Raw genomic sequence first — 16404 nt, forward strand, 5'->3', positions numbered from 1 at the left:
CTGGGTCCAGTGATACATCACAGTTTTTTATTGGGCAGAGTCCAAGCTGTAGAGAGAGTCATATCACCTAGTTGCTGTGTGTGACAATATATAACAATACTCCCTGAGAAGTGGGCTCAAGGAGGAGATTCACATCACTTAGGTGACAGGTTCAGAGATATGTCACAATGCCCCCAGGTGAGTAGCGGTCAAGAAGAAAAGTTACATAAACTAGGGCCAGAGCCCAGCTATATGTCACAATTACCCCAGTGGGGAGCACTCAGGTATGACAGGAGAGTCACATCACATAGGAGCTGAGCCAAGCAATATGTAGCAATCTCCACTGCAGACAAGTCTGAAAAAAAGAAGGGTCACATCAACTAGGTGATGAATCAGAAATATAGCAAAATGATTCCTGTGGACAAAGACCGAGCAGAAAAAATTACACCATGTATGTGATGAGCTTAGTAATACATCACTCTCCCTTCCTTGGGCATGGTCCAAGCAAAAGAAAAGTCACATTACCTAGCTGTTAGGCCCAGAGTTATGTCACAATCTCTTTTATAACAGAAGCCCAGGTAAAAGGAGAGTCACATCAAATAGATGATGGTCCCAGAAGTATGTTACAATGCCTCTTGTTAGCAGGGTCCAGGCATACCAACTCACATCACCTTGGTGCTGGGTTCAGCAATATGTCACAATGCTTTCTGAGAGCAAGGCCAAAGCAAAAGGGCAACATCACCTTGCTGTTGGGCCCAGTGATATGCCACAATGTTCCTTGTGGGCAAAACCTAGAAAGAGTCACATCAGCTAGGTGCTGGGCCTAGCAATCTGTTTTGATACACCCTGTAAGGAGAAACCAGGCAGAAACTGTCTTATTACCTGTGTGATGAGCAGAAAGATATGTCACAATGCTCTCTGTAAGCAGGGCCTAGGCAAGAGAATTATATCACCTGGGTGTGCACCCAGCAATATGTCACAACAGCCCGTGTGGACAAGGCACTGGCAGGAGAGCCACATAACCTGGGTGTTGGGTGAAGCAATATGTCACAGGGTTCCTAGTGGGCAGTGCCAAGGCAGGAGAATAGATTTACATTAGTTAGGTCCTGGGTTCAGCAATGTTTCACAATCCAATCTGTGGGCTGAGCCCAGGCAGAAGAATTGAATCACTCAGGTGCTGGGCAGAGGCATATGTCACAATCACAGCTGCAGGAATGTTCATAAATGAGATTAACAATCCTGCACATGTCCAGGTTCCAGGTATGACAATCAACACCTCTTTTATGTTGGGCCTAAGCACATGATTCACAATCTCAACAGTGGACTAGATCCATGGACGAGAGCCTCAATTACTCTCACAGACTGTTTTCTTAGTGGAGTCACAGTCTTTCAGGTGTACTGAAATAAACGATGAGTCAATTGTTCAACTTTTGGCACTTTTTTTTTATTGTGGGGTTCAGAATCTCAACAATGGGTTGTGTTCATGTGGGAGGGTGACAATCATTACTGTTGGCTGGGTGTGCTTATGAGTGTCACAATCTCACCTGTGTCCTGAGGTCTATTAGAACATTCTCTGTCCTACTTGAGGGCTTTGTACTGTATGCATGGGAGTGCAATCTTGTCTGAGACCTTCATGCTGGTATGGACCCACGATTGTACTTGTGGCCCTAAGCCCAGGTATGAGAGTCAACATGTCTCCAATTGGCTGAGTCCAGATAGAAGATGCCTTACCTGCCTAGGAGCTGGGTTTAGAAGTGTTTCACCATTTCAACTCTGGCTGAATGTTCACATATGACAGTCACAATTTCAACTATGGACTGTGTTTGTGAGATTAAGAACCTCATCAGTGAATTCCATCCATGTGGGAGGTTGACAATACTAAGGGTTTTTAGGGTGAGCATATGAGAAACACAACCTTACCTGTGTGCTAGGCTCTGTAATGACACTTTCTGTACCATTCAAGACCTTTACACAATATGCAAGAGAGTGGCATTTATAATCTTTATAAAGCGGAGGCCCATGAACTCACCTATTTGCCTAAGCCTTGCTAAGAGACACAGGATCTCTGCTATTGGCTGGTTCAAGGTATGAAACTTATTATGCCATCTGTGAGCTAGGCCAAGATAAATGTGACAATTACACCCATGGATAGGGAATGATAAGTAGAGTCACATCACCTGTTTTTTGGAGCCAGGAATATGTCAAAATCTTCCTGGAGGCCAGGGACTAGGCAGGACAGTCACATCACCTGTTTGCTGGGCCCGGGAATATATCACACTGCTTTCTGTCAGCCAGGCCCAGGCAGGAGAGACACATCACCTGGTTGCTAGGCTCAGTAATATGTCACAATTTTCTCTGTGGGCAAGGTGCAGGCAGAAAAGGAGAGACACATTTCCTAGGTGATGGATAAAGAGATATGTCACAAGGCCCCATGTGAGCAGGGCCCAGGTGGTGCTCCCATTCCCTACATGTTGGGCCCAGTGATATGTCAGAATACCCAGAATACACACGGCCCAGGCAATAGAAAAATGTCACATTACCTAGGTACTGGCCCAGCAATACACCACAATTTTTTTTTTTTTTTTTTTTTTTTTGCCAGAGCCTAAGCAGTAGAGGAGAGTCACATCACCTCGTTTCTAGGTCCAGCAATATGTCACCGGACATGGCCCAGGCAAAAAAGTAAAATTATTTATGTGAAAGACCCAGAGATATGCTACATTGTCATCTGTGTGTAGGGCTAAGAGAGAAGAAAAGTGTTACATAACCTAGGTGCTCATGCCACCTGTTTCACAATCACCCCAAATGACAGGGCCCAGTCATGACAGTCACATCACATAGGTTCTGGACCAAGTGATATGTCACAATATTCTCTCTGTACAGTTGACAGGAAGAAGACAGTCATATAATCTAGCTGATGGGCTTAGAGATATGTCAAAATAACCCCTGTGGGCAGGGACCAGACAGGATTACCTCACCTGTGTGCTGGGTTTGGCAATAAGCCATCTTTCTTCTGTGGGCATGACCCTGTCAGAAGAGAGTCACATCACCTAGGTTTTGGTCCCAGAGATATGTCACATTTTTTCTTATGGGCAAAGCCCAGGTAAGATAGGAGAGTCACATCAAATAGTTGATGAAGTCAGAAGTACGTCACAATCCCCTCTGTGAGCAGGGCTCAGGAATATGTCACAATGTCTTCTAAAAGTAGGGCAAAGGCAACAGGTTAATGTCACCTTAGTGTAGGGCAAAGTGAAATGTCACCATCTTCCATGCGGGTGGGCCTTAGAAAGATGGGAAGAGTCCCATCAGCTAGGTGCTGTACCCAGCAATAGGCAAAAAATATCCCATCTGAACAGAAACCAGACAGGAGTCACATTACCTGGGTGATGAGTGCAGAGATACATCACAATGCCCATGTAGGCAAGGCTGAGGCTGAAGAGTTATATTACATGGGTGTTACACTAAGCAGTATGTCACAATGGCCCATGTGAGCAGGGAAAAAAATAGGAGAATCACATAAGCTGGGTTTTGAGCCCAGGGATACGCCAGTGTCCCCCGTAGGCAGTGCCAATAAAGAAATGGTGACTTACATCACTTGGATGCAAGGCTCAGTGATATTCCACCATCTCCCCTGTGGGCAGCACCAAGGCAGGAGTATGGAGTCACATGTGCTGGTTCAGTGATATGTTGCAATTGCGCCTATGGACTGGGCCCAGACAGGAGAGTCAAATCACTCAAGTACTGAGCAGAGACATATGTCACAATCACACCTGCAGGATGGCTTAGAGATTAGATTAACAGTCTCACACATGTCCCAGTTCTAAATTTGAGTCAACACCTCCTGTATGTTGGGTCTAATTAAAAGACTCACAATCTCAATGGTGCGCTCGATTTGTTTATGACAGCCTGAAGTCTTCCCGCAGACTGTGTACCCTTACTGGAGTCACAGACTCACAGATGTGCTAAATATTGTGAAACGCATCCACATATAAGAGTCAAGTTTCCAGGCTGGGGGTGGTGCCTGATGTCTGTAATCCCAGCACTTTGGGAGGTCGAGGCAGGCCTGGATCACTTGAGGCCAGGAGTTTGAAAGCAGTCTGGGAAACATGGTGAAACCCTGTCTGTAGTAAATATACAAAAATTAGCTGGATGTGGTGGCACATGCCTGTAATTCCAGCTACGCAGGAGGTTGAGGCACAAGAATTGCTTGAACCCAGAAAGTGGAGGTTGCAGGAGCTGAGAGTGCACCACTGCAGTCCAGCCTGTGTGTCAGAGTGAGTGAGACTCCAAAAAAAAAAAATAATAAAGTCAATTTTCCAACTTTTGACTGTTTTCATGAGGGAGACTCAGGACCTCAACAGTGGGCTGTGTTCATGTGGAAAGATAACAATTTTTACTGTTGGCTGGGTGGGTGTATGAGTGTCACAATTTTGTCTGTGTTCTAGGCTCTCTCAGTACCACATGAGAGATTTCTACAGTATTAACGAGAGTTGCAAATCACTCTATGACCTTCATGTTGAAGGTATAGACCCATGATTGTACCTGTGTCTCTAAGCCCAGGTATGAGAGTCAGCATCTCTATCACTGGCTGGTTCCACATAAAAGAGGACAGGCATGGTGGCTCATGCCTGTAATCCCAGCACTTTGGGAGGCCAAGGCAGGTGGATCACTTTAGGTCGGGAGTTCAAGACCAGCCTGGCCAACATGGTGAAACCCCATCTCTACTAAAATACAAAAATCAGCCCAGTGTGGTGGTACACATCTGTAATCCCAGCTACCCAGGAGGCTGAGACAGGAGAATCGATTAAAGCCGGGAGGGGGAGGTTGCAGTGAGCCGTTGTTGAACTACTACACTCCAGCCTGGGTGACAGAGTGAGATACTGTCTCCAAAAAAATAAAAATAAATAAAATAAAAATGAAAAATAAGAGTCCTCACCTGCTTAGGAGCTAGATTAGAAATGAGTCACCATCCCAACTGCAGCCAGATGTTCACAATTAACAGTCACAATTTCAACTCCATCCACGTGTGAGATTCAAGACCTTACCAGTAGGCTCTGTCTATGTGTGAGGGCAAAAATCCTAATGGCTGATAGAGTGTGCATATGAAAAACACAATCTCACCTGGGTCCTGGGTCCTGTGATGAGACTGTCTGTACCACTTGAAAAATTTATATATGTGAAAGACTGGTAATCAACTATAATATTAATACAGAGGAGATCCAGGATCTTACTCATTTTCCTAAGCCTAGCTTCAAAAAACAGTATCTCTCCTATTGGCTGGTTTGAGGCATGAGAGTTATCATCTCACCCACGAGCTGAACAAGGATATATTTTACAATCCCACCTGTCAATAGAGAGTGAGCAGGAGAGTGACATCACCTGGTTGCTAGGCCAGGAATATGTCACAATCTTCCCTGATGGCAGGAACCAGGCAGAAGAGTAACATCACCTGGGTGATCAGCCAGGGATATGTTACAATCCTGTTCTGAAAGCAGGGCATGGGCAGCAGAGTCACAGCACCTGGGTGCTGAGCCCAGTGACATGTCACAATGCTCCCTGGGAGCAAGGCCCAGGAAAAGGAAGCACATCACCCTGTTGCTGAGTCAATGTTATTGTCACAATCTTCCCTGTGGCCCAGGTGCAGGCAGCAGAGGAGTCACATCTCCTTGGTGAGGAATACAGAGATATGTCACAAGGCTCTTGAGCGTCATAGGGCTAGAGCCCTGTTTGCAGGGCATAGGCAGGCACCTCCCAACTTCTACATGTTTGGCCCAGTGATATGTCACAGTACTCATATGTGGGGCCCATGAAAGAGGAGAGTCACATCACCTAGGTGCTAGGTCCAGTGATACATCACCATCCTACATTTTGGCAGAGACCAGGCAGAAGGAGAAGGCCACATCACCTAAATCATGAATGTAAAAATATATCATAATACCCCTGTGGGCAGGACCCATGCAGGAGTCACCTCACCTAGGTATTGGACCCAGCCACATGTCACAAAACAAATGCATGCAGTGTGACAGTAGGTAGCTAGTCCAGCATAATCAGGGCAAGAAAGGGCTCCCCACTCCACACACACCAGAAATGTCAGGCAGCAATCAGGTAATGGCCAGGCAGTGAACTGTCTCTCTAAAGTAATAATTGGTGACAGCTGTTGCCAGGGACAGGCCGTCTCCTAATAAATACGAAACACCTAAAACTGGTCATCAGTAGCTTCCCAATGAGATCTCAGGAGTTGGGTGGGTTAGGAGAAGTAATGCAAGACCCCAGAAGTATGCCAACACATAAAATCCCAAGAGGAGAGAGTCACATCACGACAGTAATGGCAACAGAGATATGACACAGTGACCCCGTAGGCAGGGCCCAGGCAGGAGAGTTACATCAACTGGGTGTTGGACCAAGTAAAATGTTACAATGGCTCATGTGGGCAGGGCACAGGCAGGAGAGTCACATAACCCGGGTGTGCTGCCCAGCGATGTGTCACAATGTACCCTGTGGAAAGCACCAAGGCAGCAGAGGAGACTCACATCACTTGGGTGCAAGGCCCAGCGATCTGTCAAGATGCTCCTGGGGGAAGTACCAAGGAAAAAGAATAGACTCACATCACCTAGGGTGGGGTCCAGCAATATGTCACAATTTCCACCTGTGGGCTGGGCGCAAGCAAGAGTCTAATCATTCAGGTGCTAAGAAGAGGCATATGTCATAATCACACCTGCAAAAACATCTAGGGATGAGATTAACAATCTTGCACATGTCCTAGTTCTAGGTAAGAGAGTCAACATCCCCTGTATTTTTTTTTCTAAGTACACAAGTCACAATATTAACTGTGGATAGATTTGTGCCTGAGAGCCTCAATTCCCCATGGACTGTGTACCTGTAGTAGAGTCACAGCCTCACAAATGTGCTAAATCTTGGTCCTGAGTCACCCATCATTCTGTGAATGGAATTTATGTAGGGGAGTCAATTTTCCAACTTTCCACCACCTTCAGATGTGATATTCAGAACCTGAGCACATTCAGAACCTGAGCACCTATAAACACAGTTCATAAAAGATGACAATCTTTACAATTGGCTGGGTATGTATACAAGTAACACAATCTGACCTGTGTGCTGGGCCCTGTTAAAAACACACTCTGTACCACCCAAGGGCTTTAGAATGTGGCAATTTGTTGGCCAGGCGTGGTGGCTCACACCTGTAATCCCAGCACTTTGGGAGGCCGAGGTGGGTAGATCATGAGGTCAAGAGTTCAAGACCAGCCTGGCCAAGATGGTGAAACCCCATCTCTACTAAACCCCATCTCTACTAAAAATACAAAAATTAGCCAGGTGTGGTGGTGCATGCCTGTAGTCCCAGCTACTCAGGAGGCTGATGCAGAAGAATTGCTTGAACCCAGGAGGTGGTGGTTTCAGTGAGCCGAGATTACGCCACTACACTCTAGCCTGGGTAACAGAGACTCCGTCTCAAAAAAAAAATAATAAAAAAACAAAAAAATAAATTTGGTATGAGACCTTCATGCTGGTATGGACCCATGATTGTACCTGTGGACCTAAGAGCAAGTAGAAGAGTTAACATCCCTTCAATTGGCTGGGTCCAGATATGAGAGTTCTCACCTACCTATGAGCTGGGTTTATAAATGAGTCACTGTCTCAACTGTAGCAGGATGTTGATATTTGACAATCACAATTTCAACTGTAGACCTCATACATGTGTGTAGTTTAGAACCTCACCAGTGGGCTCTTTCAATGTGTGAGGGTGACAATCCTAACAGTTGGCAGGGTATGCATAGAAAAAACACAATCTCACCTGTGTGCTGGGCCCTGTAATTACACTGTCTGTAACATTTGAGGGCTTTATAAGGTATGTGAGTGACTGGTAATTCTTTATGACCACACAAAGAGGAGACCCAGAATCTTACCTATTACCCTAAGCCTAGCTATAAGAGACTGTATCTCTCCTATTTGCTGACTCAAGTTACAATAGTTACTATTGCACCTTGATCTGGATCATATATTTTATATATATCACAATATTTCCTGAGGGCAGGCACCAGGCAAGAGAGTCACATCACCTAGATGCTCAGCCAGATATGCTACAATCCCTTCCTGAAAGCAGGGTACAGGCAGCAGAGTCAAATCATAAAAGTGCTAGGCCCAGCAATATGTCTCAATACTTTCTGTGGGCAGTGCCAAAGCAGGAGGATAGTCATATTACCAAGGTGCTGGGTCCAGTGATATGTCACAATCTCACTTGTAAGCTGGACTCAGGCAGGAGAGTCAAATCACTCAGGTGCTGAGGAGAGGTGTATGTCAAAATCACACGTGCAGGAGGTCCAGGGATGAGACTACCAATCTCACACCTTTCCTGGTTCTTGGTATGAGAGTCACTGCTCACTGTAGGTTGGGTATAAGTGAAGTAAGAAATTAAGAAAATAACAAAATAATAGCATAAGTAATAATAGTAAAGATTATAGTAATAGTAAGACAAATAATAATGGCTCATAGAATGAATTGCTGTATTAACCAAGGCTGAAAAAAATTTAAGTAGCCCCCATGAAGTTAAAGTTAAAAAAAAAATTAACTGCCTGTCCCAAGAAACATTAACCATATCTACTCTCCACATATTTTGTAGGCTCTATAAGCTCCTGTTCCTTTCTTCCCTGCACAGCTGCAAGGTCACAAAACAAATAAGCATAAGCTACAAACCAAGTTTTCCCAAAGATGTAAGACATGTTGCAAAAATATCACAGCAGCCTTTGTTCTTGTTTCTGTAAGCCTGCTTCCTGCTTCACGTAGTGCCTGCCTCAAAATACTTAAAAGGAACTCGTTTTCTTTGTTCGGGGCTCAGACTTTCAGGACACATGTCCACTGAGCCAGTGTACACCTTAAATAAACACTTCCTGCTCTCCATTCGGTCTCTCCGGCTCCTTAATTTCCCGCAACGTAAGTACACAAGTCACAATCTCATTGGTGGACTAGACATGTGTTTGGGAGCCTAAACTTCTCCTGCAGACTTTGTCTCCTCCGTGGATTCACAACATCATGGGTGTGCTAAATCTTGGTCTGAAAGTCAGCAACCCACCTGTGGACTGAGTCCACCTATGACAGTCATCCATGTATACAGTCAGTTTTCCAACTTTCGACTGACTTTGAGTGTGAGATTCAGAATCGCAACAGTGGACTGTTAATGTAGAACGATGACAATCTTTGCTGTCTGTTGGGTGTACATCTAAATGTCACAATGTCACCTGTATGCTGAGCTCAGCACTCAGCACTATTCAAGTGTTTTATACAGTATGCATAAGAGTCACAGTCTTTGCAACATTTGTGATGATATAGACAAATAATCATACCAATGGTTCTAAGCCTAGATATGCGAGTCAATATGTCTCCAACTGGATGGATCTAGATTGGAGAGTCCTCACCTGCCTATGAGCTGGGTTTAGAAATGAGTCACCATCCCGGGCCGGGTGCGGTGGCTCACGCCTGTAATCCCAGCACTTTGGGAGGCCGAGATGGGTGGATCACGAGGTCAGGAGATGAAGACCATCTTGGCCAACATGGTGAAACTCTGTCTCTACTAAAATACAAAAAATTAGCCGGGGGTGGTGGCGCATGCCTGTAATCCCAGATACTGTCCACAGAGAGCCAATAGAAGAGTCACATCACCTCAGTGATAGGCCAGAGATATGTCACAATCTTTCCAGAGGGCAGGGGTGAGGCAGGAGGGGTCACATTACCTGGGTGCTCAACCAGAGATATGTTACAATTTCTTCCTGAAAGCAAGTCACATGAAGCAGAGTCCCATCACCAGTGTGATTGGCTCAGGAGTATGTCACAATGCTCTCTGTTGGCAAGTCACAAGCAGGAGAGACACATACCTGGTTGCTGAGCCCAGTGATATGTGACAATCTTCCCTTTGGGCAGAGTGAAGGTAGAAAAGAAGAGTCACATCTCCCAGATGATTGAAGCAAAATTATGTCACAGGGCAACTGTGAGCCAGGCCCAGGCAAGAGCCTCCAACTGCCTAGGTGTTAAGCTCAGCAGTATGTCACACTACCAAAAATTCTAAGTCCCAATCGTAAGAGGATAGTCACATCACCTGGGTGCTGGGTTCAGTGAAATGTCACAATCCCCTTTTTGGCAGGACAAAGGCAAATAAAAAGAGTCACATCATGTAGGTGATGAATAGAAAGATATATTATAACCCTGATGGCAGGTGCTGTGCTAGAGGGCAAAATCACCTAGGTGCTGGACCCAGAAATATGTCACAGTACACAATATATGCACGGCCCAGGCAGAATAGGAGAGTCATATTACCTAGGTGCTAGACACAGGTATATATCATAATATACCCTTAGTGAAGGCCCAGAAAGAGTCACATCACCTAGGTGATGGGCCCAGAGATATGTCACAATGCCCATTGTGGATAGGGCTCAGAAAAAAAGAGGAGAGTCACATAACCTAAGGGCTGAGCCCAGCTGTACTTCACAATCACCTCAGTGGGCAAGGCCCAGGAAAAAAAAATTGTATCATTTAGGCGATGGCCTCAAAAATATGTCATGATGACTTCTTTGGAAAGAAATCAGTCAGAATAATTACATTTGTGTGCTGGTTCAGGCGATAAGTCACTCTCCATCTCTGGTCATGGCTCACACAGGAGAAGAGAGTCAAATCACCTAGGTGCTGGGCCCAAAGATATGTCAAAATCTCTTTTATTAAAAAAACTCAGATAAGAGTAGAGTCACATCAAATAGTTGATGGGCCCAGAGATATGTCACAATGTCTTCTGTGGGTAGGTTTTAGTCAGAAGACTTAACATCACCTTGGTTCTGGGCCCAGCAGTATGTTATAATGTCTTCTGAGAGCAAGGCCAAGTCAAAAAAGTAATGCCACCTTGAAGTTGGGCCCAGCATTATGTTACAATCTTTTCTACAGGCAGAACCTAAGAAGAAGAGAAAACTTACATTAGCTAGGTGCTGGGCTTAGCGATACATCAAAATCCCCCCTGTGAGCAGAGACCTGGCAAGAAAAGAGTCAAATCACCAGAATTATGAGTGCAGAGATATTTCACAATGCCCCCCTGGACTCAAGGCAGGACTCAAGCAGGAGAGTTACATCACCTGGGTGTTGGACCCAGCAATATGTCACAATAATCCATGTGGGCAGGGCACAGACAGGAGAGTCACAGAACCTGGGTGCAGAGATTAGTGATATGTTACAATGTGTTTTGGGGGCAGCCCCAAGGCAGGGGAGTAGGTTTACATTACCTGGGTGCAATTCCCAGCAACATGTCACAGTGCCCCTTGCCACACAGCACCAAGGCAGACAAATGGAGTCACATTACTTAAATGCTAGGTCCAGTGACGTCACAGTCCCATCTGTTGTCTGGTTCCAGGCAGAAGAGTCAAATCAGGTGATGGGCAGAGGTATATGTCACAATCTCATCTGCACAAAGGTCCATAGATGAGATTAACACTCCCAGACACATCCCAGTTTTCAATATGAGAGTAAACACCACCTGTATATTGAGACTAAGTACAGGAGTCACAGTTTCAGTAGTGGACTGGATCTGTGAATTAGTGCCTCAATTTTTTTGTGCAGACTGTTTTAGTGGAGTCACAGGCTCACAGGTATGCTGAATGTTGGACTCAGGGACACCAATCCACCTATGGATGAAATCCATGTACAAGAGTCAATTTTCCAGCTTCTGACTCTTTCTGGGTGTCAGATTCCAAAACCTCAATAGGGGGCTGCATTCATGTGTGAGGATAACAATCTTTACTGTTGGCTGGGTGTGCATACAAGTGTCACAATGTTGCCTGTGTGTGGGGCCCTGTTAAGATACTCTCTGTATTATCTGAGGGCTTTATATGGTATGCATGAGAGTTGGAAATCCACCGAGACCTTCTTGCTGGTATGGACCCATGTTTGAACCTGTGGCACTAAGTCAACATCTCCCCAGTTGGCTGGGTCTAGATATGAGAGTCCTTGCCTGCCTATGATCTAGAAATGAGTCACCATCCCAACTTTAGCCAGATGATTATATATGACAGTCACTATTCCAACCATGGACTGTGCCCACGTGTGAGATTAAGGACCTCACCAGTGGGTTCTTTCCATGTTTAAAGGGTGACAATCCTAACACTTGGTGGAGTGTGCATACTAAAACCACAGTCTCATATTTTTGCTGGGCTCTGTGATAACATTCTCTGCACCAAACGAAGGTTGTATACAATATGCAAAAGAGTGGTAATCCTCTATGACCTTAGTATAAAGAGAAGACCCAGAATTTTATCCATTTCCTTAAGGTTACCTAACATAGATGGTATCACTCTTATTGGCTGGCTCAAGGTATGAGAGTCCTCATTGCATATGTGAGCGGGGCTAAGATGTATTTCACAATCCCATCTGTGAGCATGGAGCAAGCAGAGACACATCGACTGCCTCTCTACCAGGGATATGTCACAATCTTCCCTGAAAGCATGAACCCAGCTGGAGAGTCCCATCACCCAGGTGCTTGGCCAAAGATATGTTACAACCCCCTTCTGAGAGCAGGGAACTGGCAGCAGAAGAGTCAAATCTCCTGGATACTGGGCCCAGCAATATATTCCAATGCTACCTGTGGGCAAGGCCAAATGAGAAGAGACACATCACCTGGTTGCTGGGCCCTGCGATATATTGCAATTTTCCATTTGGGCAGCGCACACGAAAAAGAGGGAAATCACATCCCCAAGGTGATAGATGCAGACATATATCACAAGGGCTACTGTAGACAGGGCCCAGGAAAAGTCTCTCATCCCTTGGGTGTTCAGCTCAGCAATATGTCACAATACTCAAAATATATAGGCTCCAGGCAAAAAAAAAAAAAAGCACCAAGGTGCTGGATCCAGTGCTATGTCACAATTCTCTTTTTGGTTAGGGTCCAGGCAAATAAAGAGAGTCACTTTGCCTAGGTGATAAATAAAAGGATATGTCATAACACCCCTTTGGGCAGGGCCCATATAGAAGAATCTTATTACCTAGCTGCTAGACTCAGCAATACATCACAATTTCACTCTGAGCAGAGCACTAGCAATAGAGGAGAGACACATCACCTAGGTGCTGGGTCCAGAGATATTTCACTATCTTTCTTTTGGGCAAAGCCCAGGTCAGAGAGGAGAGTTCTCATCAAACAGTTGATGAACACAGAGATATGTCACAAACCTCTAAGAATAAAGCCCAGGCAGAAGAGTCACATCAGCTGGGTGCTGGGTTCAGCAATGTCACAACCAGCAGGAAAGTCACAATTACTTGGATGCTAGGTCCAGCAATATGTTACAATGTCCCTTGTGGACTAGGCCCAGGAGGGAGAAGAGTCACATCACCTAGGTACTGGACCAGGCAATTATGTCACAATCCTCCCAGAAAGCAGGGCAAAACAGGACAGTCAAATCACTTAGTTGCTGGGTCCAGTAATATATTGTAATATCTCCTGAGGGCAAGGCCCAGGCAGAAGAGGAGTTACATCATGTAGGTACTGGGTCCAGCCATATGTCACATCTCTTCTGTGGGCAGAATACAGGAAAAATGGAAGAGTCACATCAGCTGGGTGCTGGGCCAGTGACATTTCCAAATCACTTCTGTGACCAAAAACAAGCAGTAAAAGAGAATCACATCACCTGAGTAATAGGCATAGAGATATGTCACAATGCCTCCTGTAGGCAGGTCTCAAAGAAGAGAGTTACATCCCCTTGGTGATAGACTTATCAATATGTCACAATGCCTCTGTAAGCAGGGTCGTTGCAGGAAAGTTGCATTACCTAAATGTTGAACCCAGCGATACATCCCAGGCAAGAGGGGAGAGTTAAATCCCTTTGGTCAGCCAGGCGCGGTGGCTCACGCCTGTAATCCCAGCACTTTGGGAGGCCAAGGCAGGCAGATCACCTGAGGTCAGGAGTTTGAAACCAGCCTGTCCAACATGATGAAACTCCATCTCTATTAAATACAAAAATTAGCCAGGCTGTGGTGGTGGGTGCCTGTAATCCCAACTACTCAGGAGGCTGAGGCATGAGAACTGCTTGAGCCCGGGAGGTGGAGGTTGCAGTAAGCTGCGATCCCACCACGGCACTCCAGCCTGGGCGACAGAGGGAGACCCTGTCTCAAACAAACAAACAAAAATGTTGGCAATCATCAGTGATAATGTATTGTGAGACCTTTGTATCTTGTAAATTCTTTTTAAAAAATAAATAAAAATTAGGCTCCTAAATCTCAACAAACCACAAAAAAAGGAAAAGTCACATTAACCTGATTGTCAGCTCAGCATTATGTCACAATGTGCTTAGAAAATAAGACCCAGGCAGAAGAGAAGAGTCACATCACGTAGGGGGCTGGGATCAGCAATCTGTCACAATCATCCCTGTGAGCAGGGCCTATGCCAGAGAGTTGTATTACCTGTGTGCTGGGCCCAGTGATAGATCACAATTCCTTCTGTGGAAAGAAGCCAAGCGGTAGAGGAGAGTGACATCACACAGGTGTTGGGTCAAGCAAATTGTCACAATACTCCCTAAGGGGGTCCCAGGTAGGAAGGTCACATCATCCAGGTGAGAAAAGCAGAGATATGTCACAATGCTTTCTGTTTATAGGGCTCAAATCAAAGCAGAGAGTCACGTAACTTAGAAAATGGGTTCAGCTATATGTTACAATTGCTTTATTGGGCAGGGTCCAGGCATAAGAAAAGGGTCACACCATTTAGGTGCTTGATCAGGCAGTATGTCACAATCCCCATCATGGACAGGGCCTAGGCAGAGAAGGAGAGTCACATCAACTAGGTGATGGGCCCAGAAACATGTCACAATGACTCCTGTGGGCAGAGCCCAGGTCAGAGAAGGGAGTCATATCAAATAGTTGATGGGTGCAGAGATATGTTACAATGCCCTTTGTGGGAAGGGTCCAGAGAGGATACTTACATTCCCTTGAAGCTGGGACCACCAACATATCACAATGCCTTCTGAGGGCAGTGAGAAGGCAAAAAGTAACATCACCGTGGTGTTGCAACCAGCAATATGTCACAATCTTCTTTGCAGGCAGAACCTAGGAAGAAAAAGAGTCACATCAGCTAGGTGCTGAGCTCAGCGATATGTCACAATCACCTTTTGGGACATGGAATTGTCAGAAGAGAGTCAAATCACCTTGGTGATGTTTGCAGAGATGTGTCACAATGCCCTCCGCAGGCCGGGCCAAGGCAGAAGAGTTACATCCACCTGGGTTTTGGAGTCAGCAATATGTCACAATGGCCACCATGAGCAGGGCAAAGGAATGGAGAGTTACATAATGTGGGTTATGGGTGTGGAGCCCAATGATATGTCACAATGCCCCCTATAAGCAGTGCCAAGGCAGGAGAAGAGACTGACATCACCTGAGTTTAAGGACAAGCAATATATCATATGCCCCCTTTAGACAGTGCCAAGGAAGGAGACTAGAGTCACAATACCTAGTTGTGGGGTCTAGTGACATGTCACAATCCCATAGGTGGGCTGGTCTGAGGCAGAAAAGTCAAATAAGTCAAAGGCTGGTCAGAGGTTTATTTCTCAGTCACACCTGCAGGGAAGTCCAGGGATAAAATGAACAATCCTGTACATTTCCCAGTTATAGGTATGAGAGGCAACACTTCCTATATGTTGGTTCTCAGTATATGACTCACAATCTCAACAGTGGACTGGATCCACGCATGACAGCCTCAATCCCTCCTGCAGATTGTGTACCCTTAGTGAAGTCACAGCCTCACAGCTGTGCTGAATCTTGGTCTGAGAGTCACCAACCCACCTGTGGACAGGATTCACCTATGAGAGGCAATTTTCCAACTTTTGACAGCTTCCTCATGTGAGATTCAGAGCCTCAGTGGTGGGCTGTGTTACTGTTAAAGAATGACAATCTTTACTGTCATCTGGGTGTGCAACAGTCACAATATCACCTCTGTGCCATATTTCATTAGGTGTCAACATTTAGCATGAAAATTATAAAACTATAAACCCAGCTCAAGGCAGAATAATCTTTTTGTGATTTTTAATAAATGAGACATTTAATATGGTGTATTTAAAAAGCTACACATTCTGAGTTATCAACAAAATGTCCGTGTATTTAACTTAAAGGTTTTTACATAAACACCTAATGTTCTCAAACTTTAAAATGGTTAACAAATAACTTTAAATAATAACTACCTTTGTGTAATATCTGTTTTCAGAAGTAGTCTAAATAAATGGCTAAAAATGAAAAAATTGAGTACATAGATAAGATAAAAAATAGTATTTTGAAAATCTGTTTCAAAATTGTGGAATGGTCCTCATCTATGAAATGCTCATATCTGATGGGCAGTTCACAAATTTTTGCTTCATAGGTTTATATTAAATGTGCCAAAAAGATAGGTTCTTATTGAAAAATGAATAATTT

At 45.0% G+C, this 16404-nt stretch overlaps 1 long non-coding RNA gene across 1 annotated transcript; it reads right to left on the reverse strand.

Annotated features, from left to right (window-relative positions):
• Positions 1-2530: 2530 nt before the first annotated feature.
• Positions 2531-16146, reverse strand: LOC129060633 (uncharacterized). Its single transcript, XR_008527473.2, has 7 exons — positions 15659-16146; positions 15449-15555; positions 15147-15218; positions 14925-15048; positions 11100-11424; positions 8192-10921; positions 2531-7439 (listed from the first exon to the last, which is right to left on the reverse strand). It is a non-coding gene; the product is annotated as an uncharacterized LOC129060633 (long non-coding RNA).
• Positions 16147-16404: the final 258 nt, after the last annotated feature.

The sequence above is a fragment of the Pongo abelii genome, chromosome 6 (genome assembly GCF_028885655.2).
Source record: "Pongo abelii isolate AG06213 chromosome 6, NHGRI_mPonAbe1-v2.0_pri, whole genome shotgun sequence".
Classification (NCBI taxonomy): domain Eukaryota; kingdom Metazoa; phylum Chordata; class Mammalia; order Primates; family Hominidae; genus Pongo; species Pongo abelii.